Source organism: Schistocerca cancellata, chromosome 10 (genome assembly GCF_023864275.1).
Source record: "Schistocerca cancellata isolate TAMUIC-IGC-003103 chromosome 10, iqSchCanc2.1, whole genome shotgun sequence".
Lineage (NCBI taxonomy): Eukaryota > Metazoa > Arthropoda > Insecta > Orthoptera > Acrididae > Schistocerca > Schistocerca cancellata.
In genome coordinates, this window is record NC_064635.1 from 136,692,561 (window position 1) to 136,707,018 (window position 14,458).

Here is a 14,458-nt window from a genome sequence, read left to right on the forward strand (position 1 = left end):
CCGAGTTTCAACTTCAGATAGGGTTTTTGCTTCGTAACCAATGGAATTCACATTGATCTTGTTTAAGCGTAAGGTAAAAAGTCTTGGTGTACTAATGCTATAAAATGGTACCAAAACCATGTCTGTAAGCTAAAAATGAATAAATCAATGTACATACATATCCAGCCGTCACAGGCCCAGCAGACCAGGTGTTGCTTCCACAGACTGCCACCATTCCTCCCTGTTTTGTGCTCGGCTCCTCCAGGTGTCTTCACTTCCCAGAGATGACAGGTTCTCTACCAAGTCGTCCATCGGCGCAGCCTCGCGCATCCCATGGGACGCCTGCTTACTGCTCGCGTGCTCTCTCTACCCGTCTTTCTTCTGTCATACAGGCTACAAAATGGCTAGTCCACTGGATACTTTGATTCTTCAGCTTCCGCAGCATTGTTGATTATTGTATTCTTCCTCCCTCTCCAATCTCCGTTATCTAAGACCGAACGCCATTTCTTCCTTAGTACCCTTCTTTCAAATATTTATGTACTTTCCTTCTCTCGTTTAGTCACGCTCCGGGTTCCTGAATCGTACATGACTGCTGGGCAAGTGTAATGTGCTGCGAATACACAGAAAGAAAGATCCTTTATCATTTAGCTACGATATATCAGATCAGCAACTGGAAGCAGTTAATTCCATAAATTATCTGGGAGTAGGCATTAGGAGTGATTTAAAATGGAATGATCATATAAAGTTGATCGTCGGTAAAGCAGATGCCAGACTGAGATTCATTGAAAGAGTCCTAAGGAAATGCAATCCGAAAACAAAGGAAGCAGGTTATAGTACACTTGTTCGCCCACTGCTTGAATACTGCTCACTGGTGTGGGATCCGTACCAGATAGGGTTGATAGAAGAGATAGAGAAGATCCAACGGAGAGCAGCGCGCTTCGTTACAGGATCATGTAGTAATCGCGAAAGCGTTACGGAGATGATAGATAAACTCCAGTGGAAGACGCTGCAGGTGAGATTCTCAGTAGCTCGGTACTGGCTTTTGTTGAGGTTTCGAGAACATACCTTCACCGAAAAGTCAATCACTATATTGCTCTCTCCTACGTATATCTCGCGAAGAGACCATGAGGATAAAATCAGAGCCCACACAGAGGCATACCGACAATCTTTCTTTCCGCGAACAATGCGAGACTGGAATAGAAGGGAGAGCCGATAGAGGTACTCAAGGTACCCTCCGCCACTCACCGTCGGGTGGCTTGCGGAGTATGGATGTAGATGTAGATGTTACTCCGACGTCGGGGTACACTGGTATTAATTTTGAACTGGGCTTCTCCCTGAAGGAATGCATGCAGTTCATTCCTGCTGCTATTCTGTCCTTCATTTCCATTTCAGTTCTGTTGTTACTGGTAGTATTTGTAGTGGTGATGTCTCGTGCCATCCATCTCAATATATTCTTGCTGCTCTTGTCTTCTTCCTGATTGCATGAACTCCGTTTCGTCTTCATTCACCTTTAGCCCAACTTTCTGTACGTAGTTGTTCATTTTGTGGTGGATTTATTTCAAATCACTGTTTGATTTACTAAAAAAGAATGTCGTGTGACGAGGGACCCCCGTCGGGTAGACCGCTCGCCTGGTGCAAGTCTTTCGATGTGACGCCACGTCGGCGACTTGCGCGTCGATGGGGATGAAATGACGATGATTAGGACAACACAACACCCAGTCCCTGAGCGGAGAAAATCTCCGACCCAGCCGGGAATCGAACCCGGTGCCTTAGGATTGACAATCTGTCGCGCTGACCACTTTTTTTTGTTTTTTTGTTGATCTCATTTTGTTCTAGATTGTTCGTTGAATTTGTTCGTGGCGAATGCCCGATGACGCCTGTTTAGGTTGATCGTTGATTCGTTCACTCAGTTTTTTTTGTTACAGAGGGTAGCTAAACCTTCCGACCGAACACGCTGAGCTACTGTGGCGGCATCACTCAGCTACAGGGGGGCGGACTTTGATTCAGTTAACAGTACTGTATCATCTGCGTATGCGAGACAGTTGAAATTACCATCTATATGCACTCCAGCCTATAAGTTTTCAGATTTGTAACGTCCTTATTGGTACATTACTTACGATGAAACAGTCACGATCGCTAAACGTAACTGATTCAAAATTAACGGTTTCGGCACGTACGATAGGGCGTCTTTAGACTAATTGAACTGTAAATTTTATAAAAGTGTACGGTAATTAGGGAATTAAGTCTTGCATAAAGTGTACAAATACTAGACTAAAGGTGCGTGATGTTCCACCCATTGGATTGAGCTGCCAACATCTTATGCAGTGAGGTGTTGTGAGGACGATAACGGCTGCTATCCGCTCTACTACCACTGAAACGTCCCCATAGAACAATTTTAGAATTACTGTGATGATAAGCCTCTTACATTATTTGCTTTTCAAACAGCTGAGCAAAACTGAACGTACTCAAACATTCACTAAAGTGACACACAATATTTTTAGCGTAACGCAATCTGACTTTCAAAAATCCCTACAAAAGAATGGCACTCACTAACATTAACCTATACCTTTCACAAATCACTTACCTCACAAAAATCTTCATTACTCGAACTACTGCAATACAGCGAGCGCCATACTGCCAGCTAAATAAAAGATTCAAACTACGGAAGGCACTAACTACTAGTAGGCTTAGTTACCAAATGAAAGATTTTAATAGAGAACAAACAATGCATTTACCTTAATAGTCATCAAAAGTCATAATATATACAGCAGTTCATGACATCCATTTTTACAAATTTCAAAAGTCCGCCATTTTTCTCCCCACATCCACCACTGCTGGCGGCTCACCTCCAACTGCGCAACGCTACGCGCTGCTCACATCCAGCTGCCCAACACTACAATGGCAGACAACAATACAAACTAGCCACAGACTGCACACAGCACAGCCAGTGATTTTCATACATAGCGCTACGTGGCGTTACCAATAAGAAAACCTAAACAGCCTACTTACACCACGCGTTAAACAGAGCTTGAGAGCTCGCCAGTTTGCTGCAGCCAATGGAATGTTACTTTACGTAAAAATATTTATGACGTGCAAATGAAGTATAAAACTAACAGTGCCGTTAGATGCATATCATTATACTGGTGCTGCAGTTTGAATAAATAGTGCAGTTCATTGGAAAAATTACTTTAACTTTAAATAAACTTTAAATGCAATTGCACCAATACAAAAGGTGGTGCGAACGTTGAACGACAGCTGGTGCTGCTTGTTCGTACTTTGATGCTACGTAGTTTCCGTGGAAATGGGAATGTGTTGGCCGTTGCTTGTCGAAGACAATGCTGTAGCACGTTGTTGCCTAGGCGACGTTTTATAGTGTAAGTTGGCAGCCAAAGACGTATGTAGGTTACACTGTCCCCATGGAGATGTTGTCCAGCTGGCCGCTACTTTGACTGAATTAGCGTTTTGCTCGAAATTTTCAGCGTTGTGCTTAGAGCAGACCGTAATTTACAAAAAAAAAAAAAAAATAACTGGGAGAACTAGGCGACATTACATTAATTATAACGTGTGAGTAGATCACTGTAGCACGACGGCAAAAATTTTGGATTATTAATTAAAATTTGTAATAATGGCAATGTGGCTATGGCAGTAGTAGAACAGATACAATGGCGTTTTACACGTCGTAAATATTTCTCCGTAAAATAAGATCGCACAGCTGTAGCTGACGTAACGCAGCGTTTCGGCGCTCTATCAAACACTATTCAACGCGTGCCAGTGCATGCCACTGGCAACAGTTATCGTCTCGACAACACGTAGTTGCTCAGCAAGCTACCAGCTCCGGCAACTGGGTTAAACATCACGCCATTATATAATGAAGAGCCAAAGAAACTGGTACACCTGCGTATACGGTATAGGGCCCCTTCGAGCAAGCTGAAGTGCCGCAACACGACGTGGCATGCCCTCCACTAATGTCTGAAGCAGTGCTGGAGAGAACTAACACCATGAATCTTGCAGGGCTGTCTGTACATCCTTAAGGGTACGAGGGGGTGTAGCTGTCTTCTGAACAGCACGTTGCAAGGCATCCCAGATATGCTAAATAATGTTGGTGATCTGGAGCCACTCAGTAGCAATTCTGGACGTGTGGGGTGTCGCATTGTCCTGCTGGAATTGCCCGTCAGAATGCACAGTGGACATGAATGGATGCACGTGATCAGACAGGATGCTTACGTACGTGTCGCCTCTCAGAGTCATATCTAGACGTATCAAGGGTCCCATATCACTCCAACTGGACACGCCCTACGCCATTACAGAGCCTGCACTAGCTTAAACAGTCCCCTGACATGCATGGTCCATATATTCATGAGGTTGTCTCCATCCCCTTACACGTCCATCCACTCGATGCAATTTGAAACGAGGCTCGTCTCACCAGGCAACGTTTCCAGTCATCAACAATCCACTATCGGTGTTAATGTCGATGTTGACGGGCCCTGGCGACGCGTAAAGCTTTGTCTCGTGCAGTCATCAACGGCTCCGAAAGCCCACATCGATGATCATTCGTTGAATGGTTCGCAAGCTGACACTTGTTGATGGCCCAGCACTGAAATCTGCAGCAATCTGCGGAACGCTTGCACTTCTGAACGATTCTCTTCAGTCGTCGTTTGTCCCGTTCTTGCTGGATCTTTTTCGGCCGTAGCGGTGTCGGAGAAGTGATGTTTAACCGGACTCCTGATATTCACTGTGCACTCGTGAAATGGTCGTACGGGAAGATCCCCACTTGATCGCTACCTCGAAGGATGCTGTGCCCCATCGCTCGTGCGCCGGCAACACCACGTTGAAACATCTGGATGAGCTGCCATTGTAGTAGCAGTAACCGATGTAACAACTTCGCCAGACAATTATTGCATAATATACAGTGTGTTACAAAAATGTACGGCCAAACTTTCAGGAAACATTCCTCACACACAAATAAAGAAAATATGTTATGTGGGCGTGTGTCCGGAAACGCTTACTTTCCATGTTGGAGCTCATTTTATTACTTCTCTTCAAATCACATTAATCATGGAATGGAAACACACAGCAACAGAACGCACCAGCGTGACGTCAAACACTTTGTTACAGGAAATGTTCAAAATGTCCTCCGTTAGCGAGGAAACATGCATCCACCCTCCATCGCATGGAATCCCTGATGCGCTGATGCAGCCCTGGAGAATGGCGTATTGTATCACAGCCGTCCACAATACGAGCACGAAGAGTCTCTACATTTGGTACCGGGGTTGCGTAGAGAAGAGCTTTCAAATGCCCCCATAAATGAAAGTCAAGAGGGTTGATGTCAGGAGAGCGTCGAGGCCATGGAATTGGTCCACCTCTACCAATCCATCGGTCACCGAATCTGTTGTTGAGAAGCGTACGAACACTTCGACTGAAATGTGCAGGAGCTCCATCGTGCATGAACCACATGTTGTGTCATACTTGTACAGGCACATGTTCTAGCAGCACAGGTAGAGTACCCCGTATGAAATCATGATAACGTGCTCCATTGAGGACGAAACTAAAATGAGCTCTAACATGGAAATTAAGCGTTTCCGGACACATGTCCACATAACATCTTTTCTTTATTCGTGTTTCAGGAATGTTTCCTGAAAGTTTGGCCGTACCTTTTTGTAACACCCTGTATAGACGTTTGCCCACCGCAGCGCCGTATTCTGCCTCTTTACGTATCTCAGTATTTGGATACGGATGCCAATCCAAGTTTCTTTCTTCAGTGTAGTTTAATCTTCGCACGTTTCATGCGTGACTGACTTCCCTAATTACCATGGACTTTTACAATCTTTACTGTGCAATCATACTGAAGATGGGCTACCATATGTGCCGAAACCGGTAATTTTGAATAAATATTTTACGAACTTGTCTGCTTGTCCATAAGTATTTATCAGAAGTAAGGTCGCTGACACTCCTAACCATGTTGGTTAAAATCACTGTGTGATACACTCGCTATAGCTTCAGTCCGGAACCGCACTGCTGCTACGGTTGCAGGTTCGAATCCTGCCTCAGGCATGGATGTGGGTGATGACCTTAGGTTTAAGTAGTTCTAAGTGTAGGGGACTGATGACCTCAGCTGTTAAGTCCCATAGTGCTCAGAGCCATTTGAACCGTTTCAACACCCTGATACGTGTTACAAACCGGACACAATAGGAAGGACCAGGCCTCTTTGTTTTTTTTCTTTTATCACTCGTTTATTACATCAGAGAAACACACATTTAAGATAATAATTTAACTACATGAAATATTGCTCCCAGTAAAGGTTAACATAAGCAGTGACAAAACTTAGTTCTCTTAAGGGTTTCTGCTGGCAACAAATTATAAGCAGGCAATGTAAGGTTTATATCAATTTAGCTCCAACACGTAGCTAGTGATTGAGTCACGACACAGACACCTTAACAATTTCGGCAACAAATAAATAGCGTGAATTTGTACTCACAATAACCAACTACTCAAGAGCCTTGCCATTGAATAAGTGGTAGGCAATTTGGAACGAATTAGCAACACCCAGCATCTAGGGGAGTTAATACCAACAGTCTTTAAATGTCTTGCTCCCAATTAAATAAACAAACTTACAGTAATTAAATGAATAACAAATCAAACACACTACGCTTCCCTCAAACTCTTAAGTGGAAGCCAAGCCAAAATGGACATTCCATTAACTGACTAGCTCTGAAGTCACTCTAACGCTCATCTCTGTGTTCCCAGACACACATGGGGCAAACTTATACAAGACAAGATTTTGAAGGGAGCACATCAGTAAAACCGGTAGTGGAGCTAACTCGTGCCACTGAAAATTAAGGTACTAGACCAGGGCACAAGATGGTATACAATGAGGTTGCCTTAGTTCTATACTGCGCTCTAAAATATTAATTGAAATGACCAATTGAAAATTAAGTACACATAAACTAGCATTAATTAACGAGGAGTGACACCAGGTCGCTCGAAGGGATGACAACACTTAATCGAAAAGACGAATGCCGGAGGCGGCAGTAACATCGAACACCTTCTCCGAGTTTCAACCAGGAGTCATTTCCCGCTATACAAGTAAACATTTAACCAAGCACAAGGAAGCAACCCCAAAGAGAAGATTCAAATGAAACCCCCAAAAGATTATAAAGGACAGGGAACCCCAACTATTTAAATTTAAAAGAATTAGCTCTCCCCAAAGGCAGTGTAAAAGCTAAGGACACACTTAAGAGGCCACCAAAATTGCTTATAAAAGTCTTATACATTTGCTCCTTTTCTTTAAAAGAAACACAAGGCTGCTTCTGCTGGACGTCCGGTATGGCTCGTGTAGGATACACCAGGCAGCAACCCAAGCTAGGCGGTCGCAAGGCGCGGCGAGCAAAATCAGGAGAGCAGACAGGCAGGCAGCCAACACATATCCTCCATCCTGAACCGGCAGACCGCGTACAATCAACTCCACATATACGTGGTTGCTTCCCACCTCGTACCTCGCGGCGTCCCACTCGCCCTGCGAATGCGGAAAATAACAAGGCAAGCAAAGATAAGAAACGTCGAAGGATCGATAATGGACATCCAGGAGACTGGCGCGCCAGTAACGGGCGCCACGGCTCACACCCGCTATATCTAAACGATGGAAACGCTCTGCTGATCTTAGTATATGCGTACCGAGTGGTGAAAGCGTTCTGAGAAAGCAGGATCGCAGTCGGAACACGCCGGGTCGTCGCTAGCCATTAAGAGCTGACCAGAGAACGCCGCAGCTGCGTGTGGGCGGGCAGATACATCAGTCCGCGGAGGCGTCTCAAAGGGGGTCTTTGAAAGGCACCGGCGGCGAAGACGGACGACGCGCTTCCAGGAACTCCGGGCTAGCCGCCCGCCTCGCAGTGAGCCGCACAAACGGTGAGCGGTGCGTGGCTGAGGGTGTTCAACACCAACGACTCTAGAAGTGCCACGCCTTCGCGTGCGTGGAAGAAGACGTTCCACATACGAAGCAAGCGCTGTGCTCTGAGCTGCGTGGGAACCGGCGCAACAGCCTCACCGACGCGTAACACCGCGGCCTGTTGCTCAGAGAGTGTGGCAAAGTGGATCCAGAATTCTTTTCTGACAGTGGTTCGAAATGTGTTATCATCTCTCCCGCAGCTCCTCCGAAAATATAAACTACCGGCGTCCGCTACTTTGTACGTGGCACAAATCAAATGGTTCAAATGGCTCTGAGCACTATGGGACTCAACTTCTGAGGTCATCAGTCCCATAGAACTTAGAACTACTTAAACTTAACTAACCTACGGACATCTCACACATCCATGCAGGAGGCAGGATTCGAACCTGCGACCGGAGCGGTCGCGCAGTTCCAGACTGTAGCGCCTAGAACCGCTCGTCCAACCCGGTCGGCTACTTGGCACAGACGGAAACAATTCGCTTAATACCCTCCACAAAGTTAACTGTCATGCCAATCACAAACAAACGTAACGTTGTTTGCATCACCTACTCATAATACTTCTGAAGCCTTCCTTCTCATTTATTTATCAAGATCCTTTTTGATTGTGTCCATTTATGTCTTATGAGGGGAGACTACAAAACAAATTAGGCTGAGATGGAACCAGCAACTTTAAATATTAATTAACAAGTGCCGCAGTTAATTAATGTATGCTGATCAGAATACTGAAATGGGTTTTAAAACGTATATCCCGTTCAGACACTAATATATTAAATTCTTCATTTGTATGGCCATATTGTCCGTAGTTGCTTTACAATTTCTGAGAGTACTTTTGTTGAGTCGTTGCAACTACAAGAAAATGTGCCTTTTGTCACCAGGCGTGTTTTGATTTATTGAAGTAAGGCATCATCACTGGTGTACGAAACTGATCAGTGTTAAAGGTCAGAAACGAATGGGTCTGCAAAGCAGCGTAAAATTAGACCACAATAGTGGCTAACAAAGAAGGGAACCAAAAACTTGATACGGGACGACATTTCCATACGTAGGCGAAAAACCAAGAAGAAGTTATTCTCAGTGATGATGCTTTACGTCATTAAAGCGAAACGTGTCTGGTGAGAAAAACACGCATTTCCTTGTAGCTTTAATAACGGAACAAAAATACCCTGAGGAGCTAAAATGTTATTTTTAAAAAAAGGCCAGCAGCAGCTCCACTTTACTTTTTTTATGTCGACCGAGTCTTCCACCGGTTCCTCCCAGAAAAACATTATAATAAAATGGTTCAAATGACTCTGAGCACTATGGGACTTAACATCTATGGTCATCAGTCCCCTAGAACTTAGAACTACTTAAACCTAACTAACCTAAGGACACCACACACATCCATGCCCGAGGCAGGATTCGAACCTGCGACCGTAGCGGTCACGGGGTTCCAGACTGAAGCGCCTAGAACCGCACGGCCACACCGGCCGGCCATAATAAATGAAAGGCACTACACTGCGTACGTTCAAGAAGATCAGTTTATTTAGTTGAGCGGTTTTCGGCTTAAAAAGCCATTTTCCGACTTTAACTATCGTCACCAAAGAAGTTACAGCGGTTGTAAACAACACAGGAAAAGATGGTATTTATCTACACTGAGGCACAATTAATGTCATTTTTGACAATGTAGTTGTAATGCAATTGAAAAGCTAAGAAGTTGAACAACAAAGAAATTCAGTAACAGAAAAGAATCGCAACACCAACAAGTAATTAATATAGAGTAATGAAACATCGGGAATATATTTGTCTACGTAACATAGTTAAGTGAGTAACATTGCAAGATCACAGCTTAACTAAGCGTGAGATAAGCCTATGCCAATTTCACTGACATCGATTTGTTGTAGAATCATGGAACATACTTTGTGTTCAGACATAATGACCGTTCTAGACCCTGAGAAGCTCATCTGCAGGAACCAGCACGGTTTTAGGAAACAGCGGTCACAGCTGGCCCTCTTTGTGCATGATATACAAGAGGCTCTAGATATTTCTCGACTTCCGAAAGGCGTTCGACTCAGTTCCGCTCTGTCGCTTGCGCGTACGGTATATCCGATGACATATGCGGTTGGATAGAAAGTTTTCTAACAGACAGGGAGCAGTATGTCGTCCTCAACCAGGTGACTTCAACAGAAACAAGCGTAACTTCAGGTGTGCCCAGGGCAGCGTAATAGGTCCGCTACTTTTTTATGATTTACATAAAAGATCTGGTTGATGGTATTGATAGCGGCATTAGACTGTTTGCCGATGATGCTGTAGTCTGCAGGAAAGCAGTATAACAACGGAAGTTGTGAACAAATCTATGAGGATTTGTATTAAATAAATGCGTGGTGCAATGACTGGCTGTTATCTCTCATTATTAGTAAGTATAACCTACTGCGTATAACAAGGCGAAAATCCCCATTAATGTACGAGTACAAAATAAATGCCCATTCTTTGGAAGCGGTAACATCCGTCAAGTATCTGGGTGTGACTATTCGAAATGATCTCAGATGGAATGATCGGATTACACAAGTAACGGGCAAACTCTACATTGCGGTTTATTGGTCGAATCCTGAAGCGATGCAGTCCTTCAACAAAGGAAATAGCTTACAATACGTTAGATCGAACAGTATTGTTCGTCTGTATGGGACCCTTACCTGTTGGGTCTGATTCAGTAGATTGAGAAGGTCGAAATAAGAACGGTAAGATTTTTGACTGGTACATTTAGCCATCGCGAGAGCGTTACAAATCTCATAGAAAGTTTGAAGTGTTACACAGTTGCAGATAGACGACGCGCTGAGCGGAAGGGGCTGCTCACTAATTTCCGAAATCCGATCTTCACCGAGGATGTAGAGCATATATTATTACCACCAGCTTTCAAATCGCGCAATGATCACCATTCAAAGATAAGGAAAATTAGATCTCGTACTGAGACGTTCAGACAGTCTTTTCTCCGTTGCGCGATCCAATTTCCTTAAAAAAAGGTCCTGTTCATTCTTTCTGTAGGACTCATGGTTTGCCTGCAGCGAGCGAGAGGATATGAAAAACTCTCACGTCCTTTTTGAGGGTGTCGTGGGCTGCAGAAAAACGTCTACATTCATATGCCGACAGGGGTAAAAAATTATCCTCCTAGCGCAAAAGGTCAAAACTATAGCGTCCGTGTCATTAATGTTTATGGGAGAAATCAGCGATATGAATGGCACATTTTTCCCGACATACCACCCAAAAAAATTATGCCTCAAGAGGATATTAATTTTGTGGTCATCCCATCTTCTGATGTTTACAGTAGCTGTCCTAAGAAGTTTAATTCCCAAATTCTGGAATGCTGTCAGTAGAGAAACGGCATTCAGAACACGTAAATAATTGTAAGCGTCTGAAGTCGGGTTGCCCGACGTCCTGAAACGTCATAATGGAAACATAGGCGCCTACACCAGGTGTACCGGCATGAAATCGTTTTTTTGTGAATATGAAACACTAATTTTGAATGGAAAAGTAAAAACATTTTATTCAAAGTACTGACCATTGCTTTCCATACATTTTGACCACCTTTCTGGCAATGTGTGGAAGCAAACCAGTCAGACACCCAATTTTCGACTTCTTCGTAGGAATCGAAGTGTTCCTCAACCAATGTGTGTCCCATTGATGAAAACAAATAAATGGTAATAGGAAGGGGCCAGGTCTGGTGAATACGGCGGGAGGGGTAGCAGCTCCCAGCCAAGCGTTTTGATTGTTGATTAGCGACTCACAATAACTGTTTTGATTGTATCATGAACCAATTTTGCTTTGTGTGCAGGTGCATTGTCGTGTAAAAAAATTACTTTGCCATGTATTCTGGCCTATTCTGGTCTTTCTTCTATCAATGCCTAGTTCAAATTGATCATTTGTTGTCTGTAGCGATTAGTATCCACAGTTTCACCGGGTTTTCGAAGCTCATGATACACCACACCTTTCTAATCTCACCAAACAGAGCATTGTCTTCTTGCAAAATCGATCTGGTTTTGCAGTCGATGTTGATAGTTGCCCGGCCGGCCGAAGTGGCCGAGCAGTTCCAGGCGCTACAGTCTAGAACCGCGCGACCGCTACCGTCGCCGGTTCGAATCCTGCCTCGGGCATAGATGTGTGTGATGTCCTTAGGTTAGTTAGGTTTAAGTAGTCCTAAGTTCTAGGGGGCTGATGACCTCAGAAGTTAATTCCCATAGTGCTCACAGCCATTTGAACCATTTTTTATGGTTGTCGCGGATTAACCCACGATTTTTCCCGTTTAGGATTCTTAAAATAAACCATTTTTCATCGCCAGTAACAATTCGATGCAAAAATGATTTTTTTTTCATGTCTTTGAAGCAAAATTTGACAAATGGTTTTTCGGTTTTCCATCTGTCTTTCATTCATTTCACGTGGCACCCATTTTCCAGACTTTTGGATCTTTCCCATAGCTTTCAAACAGTCAGAAATATTTTGTTGTGGAACATTTGTCATTGCTGTCATTTGCTTCTGACTCAAAGTATCATCTTCATCCAATATTGCTTGCAATTCGGCGTCTTCGAAGTTTTTAGGTGGTCTTCCACGTTTTTCATTTCTCACATCAAAATCATTATTTCTGAACCGTTGAAACTATCTTTTGCTTCTGATAGAGCATGATCACCATATGCCTCGACGAGCATTCGATGCGACTATGCAACACTTTTTTTCAATCGAAAACAAAAAATTTATGCTTCCCGCAAATAATCACTTTCTGGTATAAAATTCGACGCTGTTAACACTGTGAAAACATATGATGTTGTTTATTCCTTGACTTGATGTATACTACATATCTTTGACAAATGTCATACCAACGAACGAAAAAAAAAATTAAGGCTCGTTCACAACAAATGTTCCCTATCTACACATTTGTATCTTAACGCTCATTTCATACCGGTACACCTGGTAAAGTCATCTGGTTGCAGCTAATTCATAAATTACTTTCAGCTTCAACAGTTGCGGTGTTCTAATACACCCACAACGAGCAAGAAGTATTTAATAATAGCTAACACAAGAGAGAACAGTAAAAGAAAATACAGCCATTTGCTGTGTTTTCTTTTTCTGTTCTCACTCGTGTTAGCTACTATTAAATACTTCTTGTCCGTTGTGATAGGCGATTCCTGTCGTCATACAATTAAGAGTAACTTAGCGATTTTTAGCCATCGGAAGCTGATTCCAGCGCTTGAGATTTAGTGTTTCAGTATCCACAAAACTCTACTAGCAAGCATTTTTAAAACATTACTCCAAAAATAGGTTTGATGATTAATCGCATAGATATGGGTCATGTATGTAACACTAAATAAATTACGTAATTATTTCTTTGCGTATATTAAAAGTTTTGAAGGTCTAAATCGCCTGTCCGCAGCTCGTGGTCGTGCGGTAGCGTTCTCCCTTCCCACGCCCGAATTCCCGTGTTCGATTCCCGGCGGGGTCAGGGATTTTCTCTGCCTCGTGATGACTGGGTGTTGTGTGCTGTCCTTAGGTTAGTTAGGTTTAAGTAGTTCTAAGTTCTAGGGGACTGATGACCATAGATGTTAAGTCCCATAGTGCTCAGAACCATTTCAACCATTCTAAATCGCTTGAACTCGACGTATTTCGGCCTTATTACATAGAAACTTAACTGGATAAATACGGATTGTCAGCGATAATACTCACCCTGATACACTCAATGCCTATTGGTAATACACTACTGGCCATTAAAATTGCTACACCACGAAGATGACGTGCTACAGACGTGTGCTGTGATATGCAAATAATTAGCTTTTCAGAGCATTCACACAAGGTTGGCGCCGGTGGCGACACCTACAACGTGGTAACATGAGGAAAGTTTCCAAACTATTTCTCATACACAAACAGCACTTGACCGGCGTTGCTTTGCGAAACGTTGTAGTGATGCCCCATGTAAGGAGGAGAAATGCGTACCATCACGTTCCCGACTTTGATAAAGGTCGGATTGTAGCCTATCGCGATTGCGGTTTATCGTATCGCGACATCGCTGCTCGCGTTGGTCGAGATCCAATGACTGTTAGCAGAATATGGAATCGGTGGGCTCAGGAGGGTAATACGGAACGCCGTGCTGGATCCCAGCGGCCTCGTATTACTAGCAGTCGAGATGACAGGCATCTTATCCACATGGCTGTAACGGATCGTGCAGCCACGTCTCGATCCCTAAGTCAACAGATACACGAACAGTTCGACGACGTTTGCAGCAGCATGGACTATCAGCTCGGAGACCTTGACGCTGCATTACAGACAGGAGCGCCTGCGATGGTTTACTCAACGGCGAATCTGGGTGCACAAATGACAAAACGTCATTTTTTCGGATGAATCCAGGTTCTGTTTACAGCATTATGATGGTCGCATCCGTGTTTGACGACATCGCGGTGACGGCACATTGGAAGCGTGTATTCGAAATCGCCATACTGGCGTATCACCCGGTGTGATGGTATGGTGTGCCATTGGTTACACGTCTCGGTCACCTGTCGTTCGCATTGACGGCACTTTGAACAG